The sequence below is a fragment of the Heterocephalus glaber genome, unplaced genomic scaffold, assembly GCF_053883595.1.
Source record: "Heterocephalus glaber isolate CG9 unplaced genomic scaffold, H.glaber_assembly_v1.0 deba00001497, whole genome shotgun sequence".
Taxonomy (NCBI): Eukaryota; Metazoa; Chordata; class Mammalia; order Rodentia; family Bathyergidae; genus Heterocephalus; species Heterocephalus glaber.
In genome coordinates this window covers 66,588,821-66,614,575 of record NW_028258320.1, presented here as the reverse complement: position 1 = coordinate 66,614,575, position 25,755 = coordinate 66,588,821, and the positions used below count along the sequence as shown (strand labels likewise).

Below are 25,755 nucleotides of genomic sequence, written 5' to 3'. Positions count from 1 at the left end.
CATAAATTGGTGAAGTTGGAGAAATGTGGGTGTCATATAACAAGATCAGAAATGGTGAACTAATGACAAGGGACAACCTGGTCACCCTGATCTGGCCCACAGCTCATTGGACAACAGGAAGGGAGGAGAATCTACTGGGTCATTTGGTCCTTCTTTTCAGCTCTCTGCAAAGCCTGGATTCAAAACAGATGAAACTTGGCCCAAGTGGCCTGGCTGCCAAGCAGGGGAACACAGCAGGGTCCTCAGAGATCCAGCCATATGTTAAATAGCAGCAATTTCCTCACCAACCCCCTGGGTCTCTGTCAGGGAGGCTCTGGAATACGCCTGAGTTTGCAGCTTGGCTGCTTTGGTGTAGAACATTCATTTTCATATGTGGTGCTAACTAGGTAGGACTTGGGGGGCCCAGAGCAACCCAGGGAGGGATCTCAGCCTTCTCAGCCACAGCAGGGCCCTGGCTGGATTTAATGGCTGGGTCTGCCACAACAGTAATAGAAATACAGTGATCATCGCAGGTATGTTCACTAAGGTCTCACTGTACACTCTTATCTCATTTGACGTGCACCACAGTCCCGCAAGGTGACTGTCATCACTTCCCTTTTATCCATATATAAGGCTTGGCAAGGTCCAGCAATGTGCCTGAGATCCGAAAGGCAAGATCCATGTCCCCAACCACCACTTCTGACCTGTAGCTGCCACAAACTGAGCCTGCTGAGTACCTACTGTGTGCCAGTCCATGTTGTAGGTGCATCTAGGGAAGACAGTTCCTGCTTAGCTGCTGCTTGAAGTCATACGAATTGTATAAGGTCATTTACTGAGAGTGTCCCCATGGTACCCACCATCTAGGGCTGGTCACTGGGGGCAGTTAGTCTGCCCATCTTGCCTTCTGTCTCTTCCTTCCAAGTGGGTCCAACAAAGTCCTTCCCCAAAACAGACAAAACTTAGCTAACTGGCTCATGAGGATCATTAAATTCAGGAAGTGTAGCCACACTGATTTCTTGGAGGATGCAGGGAAGGACTTGGGGAAGGGCCGGGGGCTAGAGAGGGTCACCCTCTGAACTGAGGAATTTGGTTCTCTGGAGAGCTTCCGATGCAAACATCTGTGCCGACCCGGCACAGACCTGCTAAGTTTGGAAAGCTGGTGGGGGTGGCTTCAGGGGGTCATTTGTCTTTCGTCTCAGGAGGCGATGAACTCCGGGCCTCCTGAGCAATGGCACTGGGGACAGGGAGGGATGTCCCACACCCCTTCTGCTTTCTCTCACGAAGCTTCTAAGGAAATTCCATTGCATTGTATTTACAAGGCATCCCCAACTGTCAGCTTCCTTGAACACAATGTATTTAATAAAAAGCCATTAAGCCTTGTAAAGCTGTCAGAAATCTAAATGACACTTGTAATAAAATCTTGTCGGGTGACCTGTTCCGGTTAATCAGGCCCAGTGACATCATCACCCGTGGATCTGTCTGATACCCAGGGCGCGAGGTATGTTTAGACAGCTTTATGATCCACATGGATTTGCGTTATTAAAATTGTACAGTTTTGTAAGGAATTTGGGATTTAATAAAGCAGCAGAAAAACTACAAAAGGAGCAATAACCTTCAGAAAAAGCCAACCCCCTGCACGCTGAGGGCGTGTGCTCAGACTGGTCGCTGGGCCAAGGGAGATGCCAGGTGCTCGCCTGGGCAATTTTATGTAACTGTAATGCACGTATCTGGCATCTGCAAGGCTAGCAAATAACATACATCTTCCCAATGGCTTCAAGGTGGTAAATTGTGCCTGAATGTAGATTTATGGATTTATTCAGATTACAAGGAGATATTACCACCAATGCCAATTCACTCTAATAAGCCATTTTGAGCAAATATGACTGCTAGATTATAAATATCGTTGGCCATGCCTACCACCTGGGCCTCCAGCCCCTCTAAGGCATAGCTGTATCTTGAATTACACAAAGCCTGACTTCATGTAACAATCGGGATCAGACAGACAGACAGACACAGATGGAGATATTCATTTGCTTGATAATCTGTAAATTTAAAGGGGCAGATACCAAAGCAGTGAGGTGGGCACAAGGTAAATAAATCACACTCGGTCTCCTGGCATAAACTGGCACAGAGCTCCTGATAGCTCAAATTATTCCATTTGTTTCTGAAGATATTTTAATCCCACATGACCTCAAACTTCCCGTGAACCAGGGCCTGGACCCAAGGCCGCCCACGGCCTTTGCAATAAATCCGTTGTCTCCCTTCTGGGCCCTCAACCCAGGCCCATAGATCACCCCTCCCTGCATCTTGGTTCAATTACTCAATTAAGTGCAGTAAAGTTCTTGTAGGTTTTGCAGATGTTGCTTTATTATCAAGGCCTCAGACAAACAAGAGAGTTCAGGAGCCGAGGTTATAGGAAGGTTGCTGGGGGAAGGGCCAGGATCGGGCACCAGGAGATTCCCAGCAACTTGCTGGGGCCAGAGCACCGGAGAGGGGCAGGGGCATCGGTCCGGGGGCTTTAAGTCCCTTCCTTTCACAGATTGGGGAATTTGTGATGTTATCTGCTTGAGAGAAGTAGGTATTCCACCTTCCGATGAGATAATGCTGTGATTAACAGATGCTTAATTGGGCCATTTATCATGAGCAGGACCTGCCCCCGAGTCAGTGGACTAAGTAAATTATTACCCACCCTGCAGGTGTTGGGCTGGCAGACCTATTACTCTTCTCAGAATGGTCTTCAGAAGATTTTATATGAAAAGATGATTTATTTCCACGAGGAATTCTATTGTGCTCATGTTTACCCTGAGCATGGTAGAGTTCTGCCCGGCCCTTCTTTCTTCATGGGCCACAGAGGATTGTGGTAAATCAGAATCATGGAGTCCAAGAGGGCCAGGGTCTTAAGGACACTTAGAATCAATTTACACACCCTAGCCATTTCATAGATGACAAAACTGAGGCACCGGCAGACTGAGTCAAATTACACAGCAAAGGTACAAAGCTATTTCCCCCCTTTTTTAAGAATGGTTTCTCTAGTTGATATAATAGGTTTCCTTAAAAGTGAGATTTTAGTCCTGAATATGGTATTTTTTTATACCTGAGAACAGAGCTTCCCAACCTCGGCATTAGAGAAAGTCTGAATTCTATCCCCTGTGTTGTGGGGTCTGTCCTGGGCACCCAGGGCTGCCAAGCAGCATCCCTGGGCAGCAGCTCCCTCCTCCACAGTTAGGGCAGTCAAAGTATCTTCTAGAAGGCAAAATTTTCCCTGGTTGACCACCGCTGCTTTAAAGCATTGCTATCATTGTCACTGCATCACCATGAGATATAATATGAATAACAGTGGGAAACATTTATTGAGTGCTAGGAATGACTATGTATGTCAATATACAATCTCTCACTTGAAATCCACTCACTCTGTTATGTGGGTATCGTTATTGTTCCATTTTACAGATACGGAAGTCGAGGGTCAGAGAGGTGAAGGGTTGCCCAAGGTCACACAGGTGACATGGAGAGCCCTCGGGCTCCTCCCACACTGCTAAGCCAAGGCTGAAGTTGCTGCACTCAAACTTTTAATGAAGTGATGAAATTGTATCATTTTGCTCCCTATTGCCCCAAGTAGTAGGCTGGTCTTTAAGAATCTGTTAGGACAGTAAGTCATCTTGTCCTCACATTAAAAATGAAAATGCATCTGGTAACTCCTCCATGGGACGCACTGGTTTTTCAGTAGATGAAAGGTTCTCTCCCTCTCTGCCTCCCTCTGTCTCTCTCTGTCTCTCTCTGTCTCCCCCCTACCGCCCCACCCATGCCAGGAAGCTAGGAAGGTACTAGGACTCATCATGCATACGTGCATGTGCTCAACCTTGTAAGTGCACAGCAGATTTAGCGATGCCTGAGCTGCATTATTTCCCTGAGCAAACATTTCTCCTGCTGGATCCAAAACTTCCAACAGTGCTCAGCTGGGTCTTCGTCCACAGGCTGAGACAGATTGGTTCCCCAGACCTGGGAACTGGCTGATAATCTGGGCTAAAAAATTTCCAGGTGCAAAATGACTGAGCTCAGGACTCTAAAGGTAAAGTGTTTGGATTTCACACCAGGAGGTGAATTCAGCAGGAGCGGAGACCCAATCACACAGGGACTTGTGATGGGATCCCACAGTGTGTCCAGGCCCCTCTAGCCATGAAATTTGGGGTGAAGTAAAAGAATGTTGCTGCATGCATATGAATAAGGCACAGTTCCCCATCCCTTCACAGTTTAATATCAGACTGTCACACCTGTATGTGGCTCCAGATTCTAAGGCCTAAATCCCTAATCTGGTTTTGCTATTTCTATTTCTCTTTAACCCTGATTTATTCATCTATTTATTTTATTCTCCTGTGAACTGTGTGTTCATGTATGCACTTGTGTGTACACATTTGCTGGGGACACGTTCTAAAAAGTGTGTTGTTGGGTGATTTTGTCACACACCATAGACTGTGTGTACACAAACCTAGATGCCATAGGTCAAGGGTCCCCAAACCCTGTGCCACTGACCGATATTGGTCTGTGGCTTGTTAGAACCCTGGCTGTGTGTGGCAGGTGAGCAAGTGGAGCTTCATCTATGTGTACAGTAGCTCCCCGCCACTTGCATTACTGTCCGAGGTCCGCCATTGGTCAGTTCAGCAGGGTCGTTAAATTCTAACAGGCATGCGAACCCTGCTGTGAACTGCGCATGCGCGGGATCTAGGTTGCTAGTTCCGTATGAGAACCTAATGCTGATCCCCTCTCCCCCATCCATGGAAAAATTATATTCCACAAAACCTGTCCCTCATGCCAAAAATACTGGGACTTCTAGTGGAGGTAAATCAGTCCACGTGGCAATTTGATGCTATCAAGAGACTCAGTGAACATGACATGGAGGGGCCTGCTGCCCAGGTAACACTGCACACTGTTTTACAGTAAACACTAAAAAAAAAAAAAAACTAGGAAGAACATGCTCTAAAATGAATATAAGTACTACTCTAAAAATATAAACCAGTAACATGGTTGTTTATATCAAGTATCATGTACCGTACATAATTGTGTGTGCTATGCTTTAATATGACTGGTGGGACAGTATCACCACAAACACATGCACTACATCCTCACAGTTAGGTTGTTGCTAAGCCATAGGAGTTTTGCAGCTCCATTATAATCTTATGGGACCGATGTTTTATATGTAGTCAATCACTGACTGGAGCACTGTTATATGGCATATGACTCTGTGTGTGTGTGTGTGTGTTCATTTTATTTTTCAGTAGGTCATCCCACATCCTGCTTAAAGAGGCAGGGTATAAATATAGAAACAGGGATAATATAGCAGTGGGAAGGGCAGGTTTCACCATGAGGTTCAGGGGACTGGTACTCGCTATGGCTCCCTCCCTGTACCAGTCTGTAGTGGCATCTTCAGAGACCACTGGGGCACTGTGGTAAAGCAAGTGCAGGCTGCCCAGATGCCACCCCAAGTCAGCACACTCCCAGGTGGGTGGCTCTCTTCCCTCTGCTGCATTTTAATCCAAAACCATTCATGTCCTTCCAGCTATCTTTTTTGCGCTTCTCATCTCAACTGGACCCCTTGTTTGCCATGTTAGCCTTCGTGTAAAAATGCCTTGCCAACCAGAAAGCACTTTTCAAAACTCAGGTTCTGTTCTCTCTTCCTGTCCTAATAATTTGCTATATTTTTCCAACCATGCTTTTAAACTAAGAAGGCTCACAATGTAAGTGAATCCTCAAAGAATTACAGTGTGGATTCCAGGCTCAAAGAAAGGGACAGGGAGCACTGGCATAAATTCTAGTATGAGAAAGAGGAAGAGGGAGAAGGAAAGGAAAAAGAGCCTGTGTAAGACTGTTATGGTTTAGATCTAGAATATCTCCCAAAAGACTCACATTTGGAGGTAGGGCCTGGTTGGAAGGGTATGTTTCTCCCACTAGTTTCCCCTTTCTCTCTCTTCTTCCTGGCCACCATGACATTAGCAGCTATACTTTGACATGCCTTTGTACCATGTGGTTCCTGCCTTGTAGCTAGCTGACCATGGGCTGAATCCACTGAAACTGTGAGCCAAAATAAACCTCTTTGTCTTTAAGTTGTGGTTGTTGGGTATTTTGTCTCAGCAACGGAAGAGTCACTAATACAGAAAATTGATATTGAGGATGGGGTCGTTTTGCGACTGTATCTGACTGTGTAGTTGAGAAGCTTTTGGAACTTGTTTGCAGGAGGAGTTTGGAAAGGTTTGGAGATTCAGGCTACAGAAGCCCTAGAATACTGTGGTGGAGAATGAAGAAAGATTCTGGTTAGAGTTCAGAATGCTGCTAGGAATGCAGAGAGCAAAGGACAGACTTATGAAACTTCAGCTTGGAATGAAGACTCTATTGGCAATTGAACTAAAGGCAATGTGTGTTACTCTTTGGGAAAAAGCTTGTCTACATTTTGCCTATGTCCTGAGACTTTGCAGGAGACTGAAATTAAGGGTGGTAGGCTAATTGAAATGGTGGAGGAAATGTCAGGGCAGCCCAGTGGCCAGTTATGGTATGGGTAATGCTGACTGCTTTTAGCCAGATCTACAGTGAGAATTAGGAGCAAATGGCAGAGCCAAAATATGTAAAAAGTTTTTAGTTTTGCCAGAAAGGAAGCACCTGTGAAGCTTGGGGCAAAGGAGAGCATGGTTGATGAAAATTCAGCCTTAAAAGAAGTCAAATAGGGCTGGGGATTTAGCTCAGTGGTTCTGGCGCCTGCGTTGCAAGCACAAGGTCCCAAGTTTGATCCCTGGTACCAAAAAAGAAAAAAAGAATAGAGAAAAGAAGCCAAATATTTTGGATCAGAAAGATAGAAATGGTTTGAAGGCATTTGGGGAATTGGCCAGACCCCTTTGCAGGCTCAAGGGTGCAAAATTGTGAAGGTTTCATTTGAGAAGAGAGTCCTTGGGATGCCTACTCAAGAAGAGCATCCTAGGGAATTGGTTTCCAAGGATTCATTTCAGCCATCCTGGCACTCAGCAGCTGCTACAGCTATGGCCCAATTGGGCCTGGCTCCTGCTCAAGTTTGCAGCAGACCTTGGCATCATCCACATGATGCTGATTTTTCAGGGATGTCAAATGCAAGAGTTGTGGGACCATGATGGTTTCCACCCAGATTTCAAAGGAAGGACTGGAAAACCAGGTACTGTGCCTCTGAGAGGGCAGTGTGCAAAGCTGTGAGAGTGAAGTTGAAAGTACAATGGAGACCTCAAGAAGTCAGAGATGTCAGAAAGTGGAATGTCTGCTGAGGAAAACCTCAGCCAGTGAGTGGAACCAGCCTAAGAGAGAGGCCATGGGACCTGTAATGGCAAGGCCATGAGTGGGGCTGCACAAGCCCTTTCAAGCTCACAGTTCACCGCCACTTGGCCCAGGTACTAAACACTTAACTACAGGATTTAATATTTGTCTTGCTGGGTTTCTGTCTTGCTTTGGTCCAATTTCTTTCTATTTTACTATTCCTCACTTTCAGAATGGGAATGTTTATCCTGCACCATTTTATGTTGGAAGTACTCAACTTTCCTTTTGATTTCCACAGGGGTTGACAGCTAAAAGTTTGCCTTGAGTCTCACAGGACACTTTGGATTTGGACTTTTCAGAAATGCTGAAACTCTTAGAGACGAACTAAATGCATTTTGGATAATGAGATGGACATGAGCCTTCTCATCCCTAGCTCCTTGGTGTGTTCTCTGCCTCCTGGCCCCATGATGTGAGCAGCTTTCCTCTACCAGACTCTTCTACCGTATTTCTGCCTTAGAGCTGGCTTACCATGGACTGAATCCACTGAAACTGTGAGCCAAAATACACCTCTCCTTTAAGTTCCAGCAATAAGGTATTTTGTTTCAGCAACAGGAAAGCTGAATAATACAAAGACTGTGTGTTCTTCTCTGCTCATCATTTATGTTTTCTTCATTACACAGAAAATGATGAACCTATGTGCACCCTGGTTACATGTGGAGAGCACCCATGACCATTCCAAGAACCTCTTAAGGAACATACTAACTGCAGACAAGATGAGGCTAAGAGAAATAAAGGACTTATTCAAGGTAATTTGGCTAGCAAAGTTTTGATTTGAACCCTGAGCTGTCTCCAAGTTCAGCATTTCTCCATTATGTTCCACTGTTTGATGAAGCTTTTTTTGTGCTGGAGCCTGTCCCTGGTATCATGGATACAGAGGAGAAGATATACAGACAGGGTCTTACAGTAGGCTCATGCCCTCCTTCCCCAGTACCTGGGGCCCCCTGGGGACCCTCCTCTGTGGCTCTGCCTTATAATAGGTTACAGGCAAGCAGAGGTTTGCTGTATCCATGCCACTGCATGTATGTATCTCTGCTGAGCAGGCCTTTCCCGGGGCCTCTTCTTCACAGCTCACAGGCTGCCCCTTCACGATGCACAGCAGACCCCAGCTCAGCCTCCATAAAGACCTGCTGATGGGCTGTGGATTGATCTGGCCTCAGTTGTGATGGGTGGGGTAGACTCGCTAAACTGCTCCTGACAACTGTGTGGCTTGCTCCGTCTCCAAGCCCAGCCTGAAGTCATCAGCTCATAACACACCTCCCCACCCACAGGGAGAAGAGAGAAAGGCAATCATCTCAGGGCCTGGGATGTGCAACCGTTTGTTTGCACCCCTCCCTTGCCCTTTCCTCTGGCTTCCCTGGGTGTGACATTGGCTTCAGAAGGAGAGAAAGCCATGCTGGTCACTCATCTCCCTGGAGGTGGGGCTGCAGGGAATGTGATGTCCCCAAAGGAGGTGAAAGTCAAAAATCAGTCCTCTTAGGGAAGAGGGAGGGCATTTTAAGAGAACATTTGCTGGCTTTGGCTATTGTTAACACCCTGCTTGCACACAAAACTGACTTTTGTTAGTAAAATGTTGGTGGGAGCCGGGGCCCACTTCAGTTTTGGGGGTTAGCCTCTGGGCAGACAAGAAGCACCTTCATTTCTTCCTAGAATTTCTATGCCACATATGCTGGCTCCGAGGTGGCATTGGCAGCTGGGTCCCAAAGAGTGCGTAGTCATTCACCAATGCTTTCTTTCTTTCTCTTTTTCTTTTTTCTTTCTTTCTTTTCTTTTCTTTTTCTTTCTTTCTTTCTTTTCTTTTTCTTTTTTGGCAATACTGGGGATTGAACACTAGGTCTTCACACTGAGCTATATCTCCAGCTATTTTTATATATACTTTTTATTTTGCAACTGGGTCTCAGTAAATCACTACCTTCCTCAGGCTGGGCTTGAACCTGCAATTCTCCTATCTCAGCTTCCCAGCGTGCTGGGATGGCAGATATGTGCTACTACAATTGGCTTCACCAACAATTTATTGAGCACCTCCAGCACCCCGGGGAGGAAGAGAGCCTGTGGGGACCAATGTCCAAGTGCTGCTTTCCTGACATAAGAGGCCCAATTAGCATCAGAGTTAAGTGCCACAAATCAGTAGTGGAGGGAAACAGGGGTGAAGGCCATGAAGGGAAGGCAAAGGGTGAAGTGACAGTGGATGAGGAGCCCTGTTTGGGTTGCTCAGCCACTGCGGCTGCTCTGGGAAAGGGTTTTGAGCTCTCCAAGGAACTTGAGTTGGAAACTAGTTAAAGAAGAGCGTGTATGAGGGAATGGTTACTTCACCTGGGGGTCCTGAAGGAGGGCTGAGCAGAAGGCAGAGACCACAAGGGTACAGAGAGAGAACATTCCAGAACTTCCCAAGATGGCAAAGGTCGTCTTTACATGAAAGTGGGAGGAAGCCTCTTGTCAGCTCTTCCCTCTGTGACCCTCTCCCCCACTCACCCTTTCTCTCCCAATCCTGCTCTCAAGATAGCATTTCCACCTTTTGGCTGAAGTTAAAAACAATTCCTACAACATATCTGTGAGAGTCAGAGATGTGCGAGATATGCTCTCTGCTCCCAAGACGTAGCCTCGTGAAAGCGCCCCCGCAGAAGCATGCTCAGGACTCCAGCAGACAGGGTCCTGGAGAGACCCCATGGAAGCCAGGGCAGGTGGATTTGTGGTGAAGGGGCCTGGCATAGTTGAAGGGAAACACCTGGGTTAGCTAGGCCTGGGGCCCTCTCAGACAGCTGTCTTTCTGAGCCTACTGTCTGTGGGTGGACAAAGTTATTCTAGGGCCAGCCATGGTGGCACATACCTGTAAACCCAGCTAGTTGGGAGGCTGAGGAAGGAGGATCAAAAGTTGGAGGCCAGACTGACAAACTTAACCTGTTTCAAAATAAAAAGGGCTGGGATGCAATCCAGCAGTTCTTGGGTTCAATCTCTAGTACTGTCAAGGAAGGAAGGAAGGAAGGAAGGAAGGAAGGAAAAGAAAGGGAGAGAGAAAAGAAGAGAATAGGCAAGGATTTTAGGGAGCAGGAGAAGCATGGGGCCTAAGCTCCGTGTAAAGAGTTAGATGTTTTCATCCTCTTCCAGAGGACTTCTGAAGGAAATGGGCCTCAGATTCCTTCAGAATGCTCACTGCTTCTGTATAACTTCTGCAAGATGCCACTTTGTCACTATTCTTGGCCTCTAAGGCGGACAGACCTACTGGTCCCTTTGCCTGCTTGTGCATTAACAATCCCAGCCTGCAGTGCGTGATGGGGCCAGAACCCAGAAGTCTACATGTGAAAGCCCCCGACTAGATAGTCCCACAAGGGAGTGCTCTGAATGTCCTGCTTTCAGCATGAGGGCACTGATGCCAGAGGTAAAGCCCTTGCCAAGTCCCACAGTGATATTGGTGACTTTGCAGGCTGCCCTCAAGCTCTTTGCTGTCCTAGGTTATGGCTCAAAGTGTTTAAAAAAAAAAAGTGCTGTTTTGTTCATGCACAGCCTGTTTAGGAATTTGATTTCTCCAGCCATCAGGAGCATTCTAAGAAGGATGCCTTGAGGCCCTCAAACCTCCTTGGTCCCATTCTACAGATGGGAAGGATGGTGCTGAGGGAAGGGGTGCAGAGGAAAGCAGGTAAGTGAATTACTCCATCCCTAGAGGGAGTTGGGGTGGCTTGGAATAGCCAGGCGTGGGCTGATTTCCACTCGGCTGCCTCAGCCATACTCCGACAACCCGGCTGATAATTGCTCATTATGTGCTTAATCTGGGCAGAGCCAGGCCTGGCAGCAGGATTGCATCACATCAAAGCGAGCTCTTCAAAGGAGCAGAAAGCTGGCCCCTGGAGTAATTAGCAGAGGGCCTATTCTCTTCTGCTCGGGACAGTTGGGAGGGTGGGCAAGTCCAAATGGCATGAAGTGAAGCTTGGAGTTGTCAACTCTCTGGTGAACTAGGTTAGGCAAGTGGATCACTTAAATCCCTCAGCTTTTTTCTTTTATATACTAAGACATTTTTCCCCCTGCCTGGCCCAGATGCCCCGATCAGTTGATTGTCCTCTGCTTCCTGGAACACCATGTACCTCTGTCTGGGCAGCCAAGTTCTTCAGGAAGAACTGGGTAAAACACACACAACATCATGACTCAAAAATACAGCCTGAAAGAAGGTGACAGAAACTTGCCTGTGCCTAGAGGTGCTCTGAATCAAGGCATAGTGACTCATTTTCCCACGTTGCCCAAGCTCAGTGGCCCCAGGTAGCAGTCCCATTTTGGGGACTATTGGTTCAGCCATCGAAGTGGAACTTTGGGCATAGCAGGCCTGGCATGACACTGCTGAGAAAATCAAAGGATTTACTGGTCACTTGATGTGACTGCCTTCCCCCTCACCCAGCTGGAGGGAGAGGCAAGGTGATGTTATATCTCAAATCCCATTTGCAGTCCCCTGTCACACAGCCAGGTATCCTACTGGTATGGCGTGGAAGTGTGGAAAGTGCTAAGAGACATTATAATGGAGTCTGGTACCTCTTTTTGATGGCCTGTGGGGCGGCCCGGCTAACAGGCCCAAGTGAGTTTGACATAGGAGCTGAATGGTGCTGAACTGGCCAGCAGGGTACAGGAACTGGGCGGGGGGGGGGGCAGGGACTGTGGCAGTTGCAGGTCTGGCTGGTGCAGGCAGAAGCAAAGAGCTTTTCGGCCCTGCTTTGATGCGTGACAGAGTTCTCACTTGCTAGAGAGTTTGGAAAAGAATTAATCTTACGGTCTATTACTAACCATATTTAGTAATCAGCACTTTGAACAGTGAAATTATTGGGGTGGTTGAGCTTCTCTGGGGTAAATAAGAAAAATGTCCTTGAATGAATGTTGAGCAAACTCACCAGAGTAGGGAGAGGAGGAGCTCGTAGCAAACAGGGTCTCCTATTTTATGGAAATAAAATGGTGTATTTCAGACTTGCTGAAAATGCAGACTTTATTTGGACACCATCTTCATACATAATTTCTGAGCATTGACTTCTTTGTATCAGTTATTTTGCTAACACTGAAAAATAAATGATTCAATACACAAGTTAAGAGGTAGAGACGGTAGACATCGTTAATAGCTGAAAGGGAGCCCCTGTATTCCCAGGAGCAGATGGGGATACCGTGCTTCTAAAATGACTTAAAATACCCAGGGCCAATGTGAATCCCCTTTTAGGATTGCCTGGCCCCAATGGCAGGCTTTCTGTCTGACCACTGGCTCATCACTCACATGTTCCTTATACTTGCGTGATTCAAGAACCCCATGCTGAAAATATAAGCCTTTAAAATTGCTTCACAAAGCACCTGCAGCCTTTGCTAATCCTCAGGTGTGAATATCCTAGGCACCTGCTCAGTATTCCCTTGGTATTTGTGTTAACTATATGGGAAATCATGGTGAATGCTTCTGGGAGTGGCATGGTGCGGTGGGAAGAAGCAATATGAGCCTGGGGTTCAAGCCTATCAAGGAGCAGCAGGTCAGCCCCAATTTCCTTGTCTCTAGAAGGAGTCAGGGGTGGAATACATGACTGAGGCTGGCCTGGGGCTATCTGAATCGAGGATGTCTCTTCCTTATTGCTCTCTTAACCGTTCGCCTCCTCCACTTGTGGGCACCAAACTGTCTGCAAATCTTTCCCACACTACCCCATACCCTCTTCAGCTCAGGACCCTACAGGACAAGATCTGGGCTTGATTCTCCATCTCAGGGCAAACTGCCTAGCACACCACAAGTACTTAAGAAATGTTTAAATAAGTAGCCTAGTTCATTCTGTATTGCTATAACAAAATACCCGATGCCTGGTAACTTATGAAGTAGTTTATTTGGCTTGTGATTCCAGGGGCTGGAAGGTCCAAACTGTGTGGCTCCAGCATCACAGCTGCTTTACAGCCTGGCAGAGAAGGGGGAAGAATCTAAGTGCAGAAGTACACACATTGGAGCCAGGAAGCAAGAAACTCAGGAGGGTCGGGCTTGCCCTCTTTATGAGAACTTGCTCTCAAGGGAACGAGTCCACTCCTACCTACCAGGACCTACTTCTGTCCCATGAGACCCTACCTGTTAAAGGGACTGCCATTCAGCGCCCCTACACTGAGACGTCTTGGAGAGAAGTCTCCATCTGGCCATACCATTCATTCCCCCTATAGTTCCCTCCAGAAATTACCATTTCACCCACCAATTATTCATCTCTTTTAGGAATATTTTTTCTTTGCAAAAAAATACAATTTATGTGTGTTGGTGTACTTGATATGTATGGTATCTTGTTTAGCAAGTCAGACCAGGAGGAAGGAATGCAATTAAACTGTCAAAAATGTAATAATTTCCTCATATTTCATTTAAAGTGGCTCATCCTCATTTAGCTTTCATAGTTTTAGATTTAAAAGCAAAGAAAGTTACCAGGACAACTGGTAGTTACAACATGAAGACATGACGTTCAGAGTGCTGGCGACAGCTTCCGAGCTGTTACACTTGCTCAAATTATTTTGCTTTAATTACACAATGTGCTGCTTCATTTTCTAGACCCCTGAAGCTCAGAATTAGCCAGTTTGGGGCATAATGAACCATTCTGACAAAGGAAGTTCACCTTGAACTGGCTGGTAACCCTAAATCCTCCCAAAAGAGTATGTGTGTGTGCGTGTGTGCGTGTGTGTGTGTATATGTGCAGCCTCTATGAGTCTGCTATTTTGGGGCTCTTGGACTCTTTATAACAATTTAAGTCTGGTGAGTTAAGCGGAATGAAGACTCAACGTCAGCTCTGTGAAGGTGGAAAGCCTCCCTCACAGAGCATGTGTCTGTGTAAATGCCGTTTATTCTGGAAACCTGTATTAACACTCATTTGGAGTATTGGGCTGCGACTCCAGACCCGGAGAGAGACAGGATGTAGTTTCTCTTCTTAAGCATTTCAGACACAAGTTCGGGAGACAGATAGTCAATAGGACACAGTCAAGGTCCAGGCTGAGCACAGAGCTTATGGTCCAGAAATATCCAGCAAATGAAGGAGATGAGATGAAAGAATGTCCAGATGTGTGAGTCAGAGCCACGGCTCCTGCCTGGGGGAGCTGGGAAGTGGAGTTGGCCATCCAGGAGGGGGCTGTGGTCATCAGTCAAGCCATATCTTTTTCATATTTCCTTTTAATTTCATTTTCCTTTTACTTTTTATTTAAAACCTAGTGAATACTTAGAAAGATACAATGTCACTTATGTGATGTTACTGTGTAAAACGTATAACCTGGATCCAGTCACCAGACAACGTCAGACAAACTCAAATTCTGTCATATAATCTTCAAAAATGTTAAGGTCAAGAAACACAAAAAAGGCCCAAGAATTGTTCCAGATTAAAGGAAATCATGAATGTTGAATTTACTTGAGTAAGTATATCATTCACATATTTATGGTACAGAGTTAGCAATGTGTCCAATTGACTCTCAAATGGGGGAGAAAATAGAATAAATAGGATGAAATGTACTCACTTGGTGAATCTGGGTTCTGTGTTTATGAGAATTTCTTAACAACTTTTCGGTAACTTTGAAATTACATCAAAATAAAAAGCTAAAAACATACAGACTCAGTAATTTGGGGAAATACAGAAAAATCCATGGCACCCAAAATGAAACAAAACCTCTCATACCCTCACCTCTTGTCCTGAAGAAATAACCAAGCTTGAACTGCTGTTTCCCACCGTCTTCACTCTGAGCCTTCTCCCGGAGTTGGGATGTACTGTCCCACCTTGGCCCTGTGCCCTGCCTGACACAGTCTGAGTGCTTCACTCGTCCTGGGTAGACATCACATAAGAGGTCCAGACTGGTTTGCTGACATGTTTGGTTTGGCAATAACAGGGGTGAGAATCCTGAGCTATGGATGCTTGGCAATGGCCGCTGAACAGTCCCAGGTTTTGCATGGAGTCTTACACTGTCCTCTGGCTACAGAGGCCTCTTTGGGTCTTTGCCTTTTTAAAAAAATCAGTTGGAAAGTGAAACATATTTAAGTCTCTGGTATTTTTTACTTTTTCTCTCTCTGAGCCATCTGCAAAGGTTTCTTGGCTGAATTGATGCTTTCTTTGGCTGTATTGTTTCCTGTTTGGGGGTGTCATGTGCACAGTGGGATGTTCAGTGGCACCCCTGTCCTCTTCCCACCAGATGCCAGTAGCAGCACCAACCATTTGTGACACCAAAAATCTCCTCAGACTTTGCCAAACATTCCCTAAGGGGAGCAAAACCATCTCTATTTGAGATCCACTGTTGTAAAGGCAGATAGCAGAGTGGGGACAGAATACTCCCATTACCTCCTTCCCACATTGGAATGAACAGGGTTGGGTCAATAAGGAAAATGAGCTCTGAGACCAAGGCCGACTTCTGACTCAGTTTCCTCAGTGGGGGAACGTGGTTCATATTCACACTTGTCCTCCCTACCGCTTAGGAGATGAGATGATAGACATTATGTAATGAGTCTCCACAGGGCTTTAATAGTTGGTACAAAGACATTTCAGGATTCTCTCTCTCTCTCACACACACACATGCGCACGTGCATGCGCACACACATGCACACATTGGGAATAAACCATACAGCAAAGCCAACTTGTAGACTGCACAGAACAGTTAAATGCAGCCAAGAATTTATTATTTCTTATCTGCAAGTTGCTTACTGGTTCCAAAATGTCTACAGATCACTGTGGCAGGGAGAGAGAATATCATGTGCTCACCAAGTCTGGTGTGTTTTTCTTCTGGGCGCACAGAAGCCTAATTCCCAGGCTCCTTTGGAAGGAAGTGGGTTCCTGTGACAGTAATAGCCAAGGGAATGTGAGTTGCCACTTCTAGCCCTGGTCCTGAAGCCAGTAAAGACATGAGGCTGAAGGAGCCTTGGCCCCTGGGACATACTGCAGAGCATAGCCCCTTGCTGCAGACTGTGACAGGAACAAGAACTCACACTTAGTTAAATGAAGCTACTGAAGTTTGTGGGCTGTTTGTTACACAGTAACTCACTGTCCTGACTGATACATGTGGAGCAGATAACTAGAATTGAGAACAGTCCCATAGAGCTGGCAGAGCAAATCAGATGCTCCAAACAGTCAGTCCTGAGAAGATGCCTTAGCCTTCTCTGAGGAACCACAGGTGTCTACTTCTGGCCCTTTGTTCATCTCACCTGTACCCCAAGAATCCCTCCCCTCACTGCAGCTTCCACTCATGACAATACTGTTTATTCTTTCTGTTAACTCAAAGAAGCTTGAGTTCCAGAAGCTTCCCTGACCCCTGGTGCAGAAGCGTCTCTCCCATGAGCTCCAGTTTGACTCTGTAATGTTTCCAGGACATTGATTTACAGCCATTTTTCAAGCTTTTCCCTCAATCAGCCTTGGCCCTCTTAAAGGCATAGTCCGTGACCTATTCTCCCTGGCACCTCTGACCCCAGTCCCTTAATCATAACAGTTTAACAACGTCAAAACTTCAAGACACAGCCTTGGCCAGCTACGCACCAAAACTGGTCCCCGGAAGCCAATCATAGTGGCACAATGACACTACTCATCCCCTATGCACCATTTTTTGTCTGTGTAACCAGTGCAGGACTCTGGCCCTTGCCATGGACCTCAGTGGCCCTGGAAGCTTGGCATTGTTATCACCCACATTTCCAGTTTACCCAAAGCCATAGGGTGAAGTTCATGCTGAACATGCCAAGAAGCTCTGTCCCCAACCTGCCAAACACCAGTCCTCCCACTGTCCATGTTACCTCACAGGACTCACAGGGAACTTAGAGGAGCAGGTAGAACAGCGAGACAGCACCGGAGTCTGGCAAAAGGTGCAGAGCGTAGGATGAGAGTGCCCACATGGAGCGCTGCTGGTGCGTAATAGACACTCGAGATCATTGGTGTAAGGATCTGACCCCATGCTTCACCCCAGCCAAGAGGCCCAAAAGGACATGTGGCTGAACTTACCTGCCACTGGCCAAAATGCCGAGCCCTGATGGAGATGGGAGGTGGATGCTATGAGAAAATGAACCAGTAGGTGCGATCTGAATTGGATTCAGGACGGAAAAGCCATGATTTTCCCAAATTAGCTTCAGATAATTTCCTGATGTCTAATGCTAGGCTTAGAATACCTCTTCATACAGCCCTCAGAGTGGAATAAATCCTGTAAGGATCTCCTCCCCCCAAAAGCAGCACTGCATCACTGAAACGTGTCATTTTCTTCTTGTGTGTACCAGGCATGATTACCTTTGCATCAACATATACACTGGCAATGCAAGGCAGATGGTAGACTGCAAACTCCTTGGTGGCTTTGATTGCCAATGTTGGGAGAGTGCCCTCAGACATGACTGCTGCCATCACCCATCCAGTGCCCTGTGAATGTCAGTGTGAGACATAGGCCTGTCTTGCTTTCAGACCTTGGGGCCCCAGGAGAAGAGTAGAATGTTAGCCCTGACTAGCAAAACCCTGGCCAGCCTGCTTGTCTCTTGTGTTCACTAGCTGTTTACTTTCCAATGTAGAAGTTGTTTTTTTAATGTCTTATTTTGTTTTGTTTTTTATTACTGTGCATTGATTGCACTTAATGATGGGATTCAGTAAGATATCTCAACACACCCGTAGAGTGTGCACTGATCAAATCCAGCCTGTTTTTATCCATCCTCTTCTCTCCTAATCACTGTTCTACATTCAGATTGATTTTCTAACAAATCATTTTCAGGGCATGTCAACTTGTGAGTTTGAACTGCTGGCTAAAAGCCTGTCACCTGGGATGATTTGACAACAAGTGAATTTGGGCACTGCCTCTCACAGCGTTGTGACCTTGAGCAAATCACTTAACCTCTCTGAGCTTTGACTCCTAGCTCTAAAACAATAAGTAATGGTGCCAGCTCACCTGGTTGCTGCAAGATTGAAATGGTGCATTCAAGGCTTCCAGCAGGGGGTGACAGCATGTAATGAGATGTGATGGCGAGTAATGACCGTTACACTGCTGCTAAGACTGTCACTGCTGGATATTATGTGCAAGTTGCTTCTATAGACCTGAGATTATGCACCAGGCTCCTTAGGATGAGAACCACTTGGATGTACTGGCACCGCTAAGCATGCTTGCATGTGCGGTTCTCATGTGCAAGTGGTCCTCGCAGGGGCCCTGGTTGCCCACAGTGGCCAGTGCAGCCTGGGTTTTTCTTGCTCACCACACATCCAGTCCCTCCTTGGCACCTTTGATCCATCTGGGTCTTGCAGCCCAGTTCTCATGTCTCCTTGCACACCTCTCCCTCCCGTGTGAGCTCTCAGCAGCCCATAATCTTCTGGTCACAGTTCATCTGTCCACTCGTTCTCTGCACACTGCGTTCCCCACACTCACAGCAATTGCCTTTCTGCAGCCTCTTCCTTTCCCTTCAGGCCTTTTTACCTTCCCCATTGTGTCCAAGCTGGCTTCAGTCCACCTTCCTCTTCCACACCCCTAGAAGGTGTGGGGGTCCTGAGCAGAAGTCTACTCTTTGGGTCCCACCAGATCAGACTAAAGCCTTAGAGGGCCAGCTTGCTACTCCTAATAACATTTTTTTACCTTTATGGAGCTTTTATTATGTGCCCACACACTACCTGCATTACGTCGTGTCGTGGTGTAGCAGACACTGCTGCTGTTCGAGTTTCAGGAGTGACAGTGCAGAGGCTCAAGAAGGCCAAGGCTCTTGGCCAAGGTCACAAAACTACCAAGTGGTAGAACAGAGGTTTTAACTCGGCAGGCCTGACTCTAGATCCTCCTGGAGTCCGGCTGTTCCTGCTTTCTGAACACGGCCTTACTTCTTCCCCACTTTTGCAGATGAGGAAACTGAGAAGCCAAATGGAAAGCCTGTCTGAGGTCTATGGGCCAGCAACAGGCAGGGTGGAGGCCACGTCTAGCTTGCTCAGATGCAAAGCGTGTGCCACATGGTCCCGGTGAAGAAACAGCCAGGCCGGGGCTGCAGGGGACAGGAGTTATCAGCAACCTCATGGATGCTCAGGCTCCCATCTGACATCATCGCCACCAGGACACAGCTGGCAGTGCGGGGCAGAACCCTCTCTGCATGGGCCATGCAGAAGCTCTTTCCACTGTGTGCCAAGGAGAAAGCAGGGCCTAGCAAAGAGAAAAGGCACAGCCATGCCTCACCTGACTGTAGGCTGCAGTGGGAGAGGCAGAGGCGGCTGATGAGGATTAGCAAGTCACCACCTGCTTTGGGGCCAGAGGAGAGAGGAATCCATTGAAGGGGAAAGGGGGTCCAGGAAAGGAATAGGCAGCAGCTGAGCTGGGTCCTAAAGGATGCTGGGCCCAAAGGAAGGAGAAAGAGGGACAGGGAAAAGTTAACACTGGACCAAAGAATGTTAAACTGAAGATTTAACAAAAAGGATGCTGATTCCAGGACATTTATTCCAGGGACTCCTGGAATCAATGGGACTCCCAGCCTGGGACCACTGACTCCTAGACAACACACAAGAAAGGTGACATTTAGACAACGACCATCAATTGCAAGTATCACAAGTCTTTCATCTGACATCTCTCCTGGAGCACCATGGCATAGTGATTATGGCTCCTCTCCCATGGATGCACTGGGGAGGTTCTAAGCCTTCTTGTCTGTGTGATTCTCTGAGCCTCAGTTTCCACATCTGTAGTCATGCCCATTTCTAGGGCCTGGCACATAGTGAAAGCTGATCAATTCAAAGAATGGTCGCAATAACTCACGATTCCCAGTTCTGCAGCCAGCATCCTGGCAGGAGTGACGAGGCTGTTTCTTGGGATCCTCCATAGGTCCTCTTTACCCCCAGCACCTTTGGGTCTGGCCTCCTCTCTTACTCCCTTTTGGAATCCTAGGGTGGATCCTGTGGGGTTCATATAAGATTTGTGTAAGAAAGCAGAGCTGGGAGGGAGGGAGCAGAGTGTACAGAGGCCTTGGCTGGCTTTTCCACCAGCAGGGATTTGCTTAAACAAATCATCATCACTGCCAATACATTTGACCTAAGCTCAGCTACTTAGTGACTGGATGACTTCAGGTGCCTCATATCATTTCTGTCAGCCTTGGTTTCCCCTTAATTTTCAGGGTGTTGGGAGCATATATGTTGATTTCTGGCAAGGTATATTGCACACAGAAAGCATTTAGTATAGCAACTTTTTCCTCCTCCTCCTCCTCCTCCTCCTCCTCCTCCTCCTCCACTTCCTCCTCTTTCTTCTCTTCTTCCTGTAAGCCCCCTTCCCCTTTCCCATCGTAGATGGGCTAAGGGTTTCAGTGGGCTTCCGTTGTGTCTCCCTGGGCATCTAGGCCTTACCTGCCGCCACAGGCACACCGTTTCCTCTGACCTGGGGTGGTTGCCCATGGCTGACCGTCTGATTATGGGAAGAAGATGATAAAAGGCCTGTAGGCCTGTGCTGGGCACCAAGTCCCTCCGATCTGAAAGCAGGAAACAGAGTGTAAACAGGGACTGCACCATGGGGTGGGGGAAGACTGGCTGCTGCAGCTTGCAATGATCTGCTGTCAGGGCCCTGAAGAGAAGTGCAGTCCCTCTCACGGGGAGCAGAGCTATTTGCTGGCGCTTGCTGCTCTCCCTGCCTACAGTTACATTGGCATGTTGCATCTATTTTTTATTCATTCAGCAAACATTTATTAGGTATCTGCTATGTGCCAGGTGACCTAAATAATTAAAATAAACTGGGGACTAAAATGGACAAAAATAGCCCCATGGGGGCTTCTATCTGGTAAAATGAGGCAGTCAAAAACAAAAACAAACAAAAAAGCATCAAGGAAAGGCTTTTGGATAAAGTAACATTTGGACAAATCAACATTTAAGCTAAGAGGTAATGAATGCAAAGGCAAGAAAAGGCTGGGCAAGGGAACAGGGTGAGCTAAACACCTGGGGAGAGAAGCGGCTGCATGCTGGGGACCCATGAGACAGGGGACAGAGGCAGAAAGAGAGATGACCCGGGGCCTTGGAGGCCTTTGCAGAGGGTCTGCATGTCATTTCAGTGGAGTAGGGGAGCCTCGGAGCCTGTCAGGATTCTAAGAGGGTGACATGTTTGTCAATGAGCAGGTATACCTGCTCCTAGACAATCAGAATAGGATATTGCTGGATCCTGGAGGTGGCCCTTCAGAATCTACTTAGTAAATCTGGGTGGTATTAAGGCTATCTTGGTAGAAATACAGCGGTCTCTCAGTCCATGAACTTAATTCATTCCACAATTCTGGAAAAGATGGTCAGGTTCATGTTTGTCTGGGAAAGATGGCTGTGGTCATGTTTGTCATCTGATATACAGTTTGCAAACAAAAGCAAAACTTTGCCAGACGCTCCTGTTTGCAAACCAAATTGTTCACAAACAAAAGTGTTCGTGAACCAAGGTATTACTGTGTTACAAAAACACCCGTTCTCATCCATTAGAAGGCAGGAGGCCTGGGTTAGAGGGACACCTGGGGTTCTGAGTGTGGATGGAGACTTACAATGCTGAAATTTGAGGATGTCAATGAAACACTTAAATAGAATTTACATGGGGAACAAATGACCCTACAAGGCAGGTAGGGTTTCTAGGGGGGATGGTGTCATTTTCCTAGGAAAAATAAAAATATAAATCTCATTTCTGAGCCCTACCCATTTGGAATTTACTGTCTTCCTCTTAGAGGTTCTGTGAAGCTAACATAAGTTAATAAATGCTACCTGCTAAACACATAGTAGGTTCTTAAGAAAGAGCTATGTTCCTCCCCGTCCCCCTTTGTCTATTGAAAATGGGTTCTCTAAGCAGGGGGAAACCCCCATGTAATTAGAATTATAGGCACTCTTCAGCTTGGTTTAGGCACACATTTCAATCACATTGGAAACACCCATTCAGCACAATTGCTGGGCTAATTATAAATCACTCCTTTTAATTCATTAAGCCAGGGTCCCTGAGGGCCCCACAAAGGTATGTTCTATTGGGCTAATTCAAGGCTCTCAGTGTTTGGCAGACCTTCTTTGTCATCCCGGTGTTGGGACACAGGCCTGACAGGTGTTTTACAGCTCAGCTGGGTCCTATCAGGTTCTTACTGAAAATGCTTAAATTTCAGAAAATGCACTTGGTCTCACACTACGGGCAAATCCGTATGAGGCAAAGGATGTTAGAACAGGGCTCCTCTGAACTTGAAAGGATAAAGTGTATCTTTCTTTAATATCAGCCCAAATGGAGAGATTTGAAGGATTAATGATGCGAAGAAACTGTTATGTTTTTGGATGTGGAGAGATTTCTCTTTAGCATGGGCTCCTTGGGGTGAACACTCTTAACCACAGACTGGATTTTGAGGTCTAAGATTAAACACTAAATTGCCCACTAGAACTTATGTGGTGCAGCTTCTTTGCATGAAAAATAAATGAATACAGTGTTTCTGTTAAATTATGAAATAGTACCTTTGTGGTGAAAAAATAACCACCTGTACACATGATTTTAAAAATGTAAACATACAATGAATTTAAGTGCTTCTATACATGATCCAGCTGGATGAATTCATATCAGTTTACATTGGTCACAACAACTAAATCTTAAAAGGCCTCATTTTCTGAGTGCAATGGTGTTGCGGAGAGTTTTGAGGCCCTTCGGGGTCTTTCTCCCCCACTCTGTCTTGTTAGGACTCCTTCTTGACAGGCTCGAGGTGGTCAGCACCACTCACCTCTCGGGGGTGCAGCTTGTGCAGCCCTGACTCCTTGGAAGGAGGCGCTGGCCTCTGCCTTTAGGGTGTCCGGAGGCCATAGAAAGCAGATGGGAGTGTACAGGCCCCACACCACTGTCTAGTTCCACCTCTTTCCTCTCTACTTCCCATGAGGCTGCATGACAACAAGTTTTGTTTGTTTTTTAACCAATGCTTTTTGAAATGTCCACAAGAGCTTATTTTACCTGAAATTTTGATCTTCTCACTGATCAAGAGTGATAGAGTCAGAGTCAGATGTGCATCAGGCTTAGGAATGAGGCTGGCTCAACTTGAGCTGGGTTTGCTTATCTGTAAATGCAAACAAGGCAAAGCAAAGCAGAACAAAAACAAGGATTGAGGAAGGACAGAGAGAAAGACCAGTGGGATAGAAGGCAGTGGAGAGGAACACATACGGCCAACTGATTTTTGACCAAAGTGCAGAAGCAATTCAATGGTGAGAGGATGGTCTCTTTAATAAATGGGGCTGGCCAGGTCCTGATGGCTTCACTGCTGAATTCTACAAGACATTTAAAGAAGAACTATTGCCATTACTCTTTAAACTCATCAATGAAATTGAAAGGGAAGAAACACTTCCAAATTAATTCCTGGAAGCAGGTGTTACTTTGATTCCAAAACCAGGGAAAGACCCAACCAAAAAAGAGAACTACAGGCCAATCTCACTAATGAACATAGATGTAAAAATCCTCAACAAGATACTGGCAAATAGAATACAGAGGGTCATCAAGAAGATCATACACCATGACCAAGTTGGATTTGTCTGAGGGATGCAGGGATGGTTCAACATATGTAAATCAATAAATGTAATACACTATATTAACAGAGCCAAGGACAAAAACCATATGATCATCTCAATAGATGCAGAAAAAGCATTCGACAAAATCCAACACCCATTCATGATAAAAAAAAAACCCTACAGAAAATTGGAATAGGTCTTTATCTCAACATGATTAAGACTATCTATGAAAAATCAACAGCCAACATCATACTAAATGGTCAAGAACTGAAAACTTTCATTCTAAAATCAGGAACAAGACAAGGATGCCCACTATCATCACTCCTGTTCAATATAGTTCTGGAAACATTAGCTATAGCAATTAGAAAAGAGAAAGAAATAAAAGGAGTAAAGATAGGAAAGGAAGAAGTGAAACTGTCATTATTTGTTGATGATATGATACTCTACATAGAAGACCCAAAAAACTCTGCCAAAAGACTTCTAGACTTAATTGACAGATTCAGTAGAGTAGCTGGATACAAGGTCAACACTCAAAAATCAATAGCCTTCCTGTACACAAATACCAGACTCACTGAGAGAGAAATTAGGGAAACAATTCCTTTTACAATAGCATCCAAAAAAATGAAATATCTAGAAATCAACCTAACAAAGGAAGCAAAAGACCTCTACACTGAAAACTACAGCACCCTGAAAAAGGAGGTCAAAGAAGATATAACAAAATGGAAAGACATCCCTTGTTCCTGAGTAGGAAGAACCAATATAGTGAAAATGCCCATACTTCCAAAACTGCTATATAGATTTAATGCAATTCTGCTTGAAATTCCAACAATATATTTCACAGATCTAGAGAAAACAATACAAAATTTCATTTGGAACCAGAAGAGACCTAGAATAGCAAAAGCAATTCTAGGCAACAGGGACATGGCAGGGTATCACAATCTCCAACTTGAAACTATACTACAAAGCTACTGTGATAAAAACAGCATGGTACTAACAAAGAAACAGACCCAAGGATCAGTGGAATAGATTAGAAGATGCAGAAACGACTCCAGACATATTCAGCCACCTCATCTTTGACAAAGGAGCCAACCACCCTCATTGGAGGAAAGATGGATTCTTTAATAAATGCCGTTGGAAAAACTGGATTTCAACCTGCCAAAGATTAAAACTAGACCCATATCTATCACCATGCACTAAGCTAAGATTGAAGTGGATTAAAGATCTAAATATTAAAACTGAAACACTAAACTTGCTGGAAGATAAGTTAGGTAGAACTCTTGAAGACATTGGCATAGGAAAGGACTTTATGAACAAAACCTCAGTAGCATGGGAACTAGCAGAAAGAATCAACAACTGGGATCTCATCTTATTAAAAAGCTTCTGCACTGCAAGAGAAATCACCAACAGAGCTAACAGACAACCTACAATGTGAGAAAAAAATTTTAGCAGCTGTTCCTCAGACAAAGGAGTGCTGTCTAGAATATATAAAGAACTGAAAAAAATCAGAGCCCCCAAATTCAAAGACCCAATTCAAAAATGGGCATCTGAAATGAACAGACATTTCTCAAACAAAGAAGTAAGAGCAGCAAATGAACATATGAGAAAATGTTCAACATCACTGGTCATTCGAGAGATGTAGATGAAAACAACACTGAGATTCCACCTCACCGCAGAAAGAATGGCTGCTACCAAGAAATTAACCAATAACAAATGCTGGCTTGGGTATGAGGAGAGAAGAACCCTTCTCCATTGTTGGTGGGAGTGCAGACTCGTGCAACTACTGTGGAAATCAGTATGGAAATACCTCAAAGAACTAGGACTAGGGGTCCCATTTGACCCAGTTATCCGTCTGCTGGATATCTTCCCAAAAGAATTAAAAGAATCGTACCACAGCGATATATGTGCACCCATGTTTATAGCAGCACAGTTTGTAATAGCTAAAGCTTGGAAACAGCCCAAATGCCCATCAACTGGAAACTGGATAAAGAAGATGTGGTTTTTTTAATAAAATGGAGTACTACTCAGCCATAAAGAATGAGAAACTAGAGACATTTATAGCTAAATGGATGCA

The 25,755-nt window shown here is 45.8% G+C and overlaps 1 pseudogene; it reads right to left on the bottom strand.

Annotated features, from left to right (window-relative positions):
* LOC101710736 (leukocyte surface antigen CD47-like) overlaps window positions 1–17,612 on the bottom strand; it is a 42,424-nt pseudogene extending 24,812 nt beyond the window's left edge.
* Window positions 17,613–25,755: the final 8,143 nt, after the last annotated feature.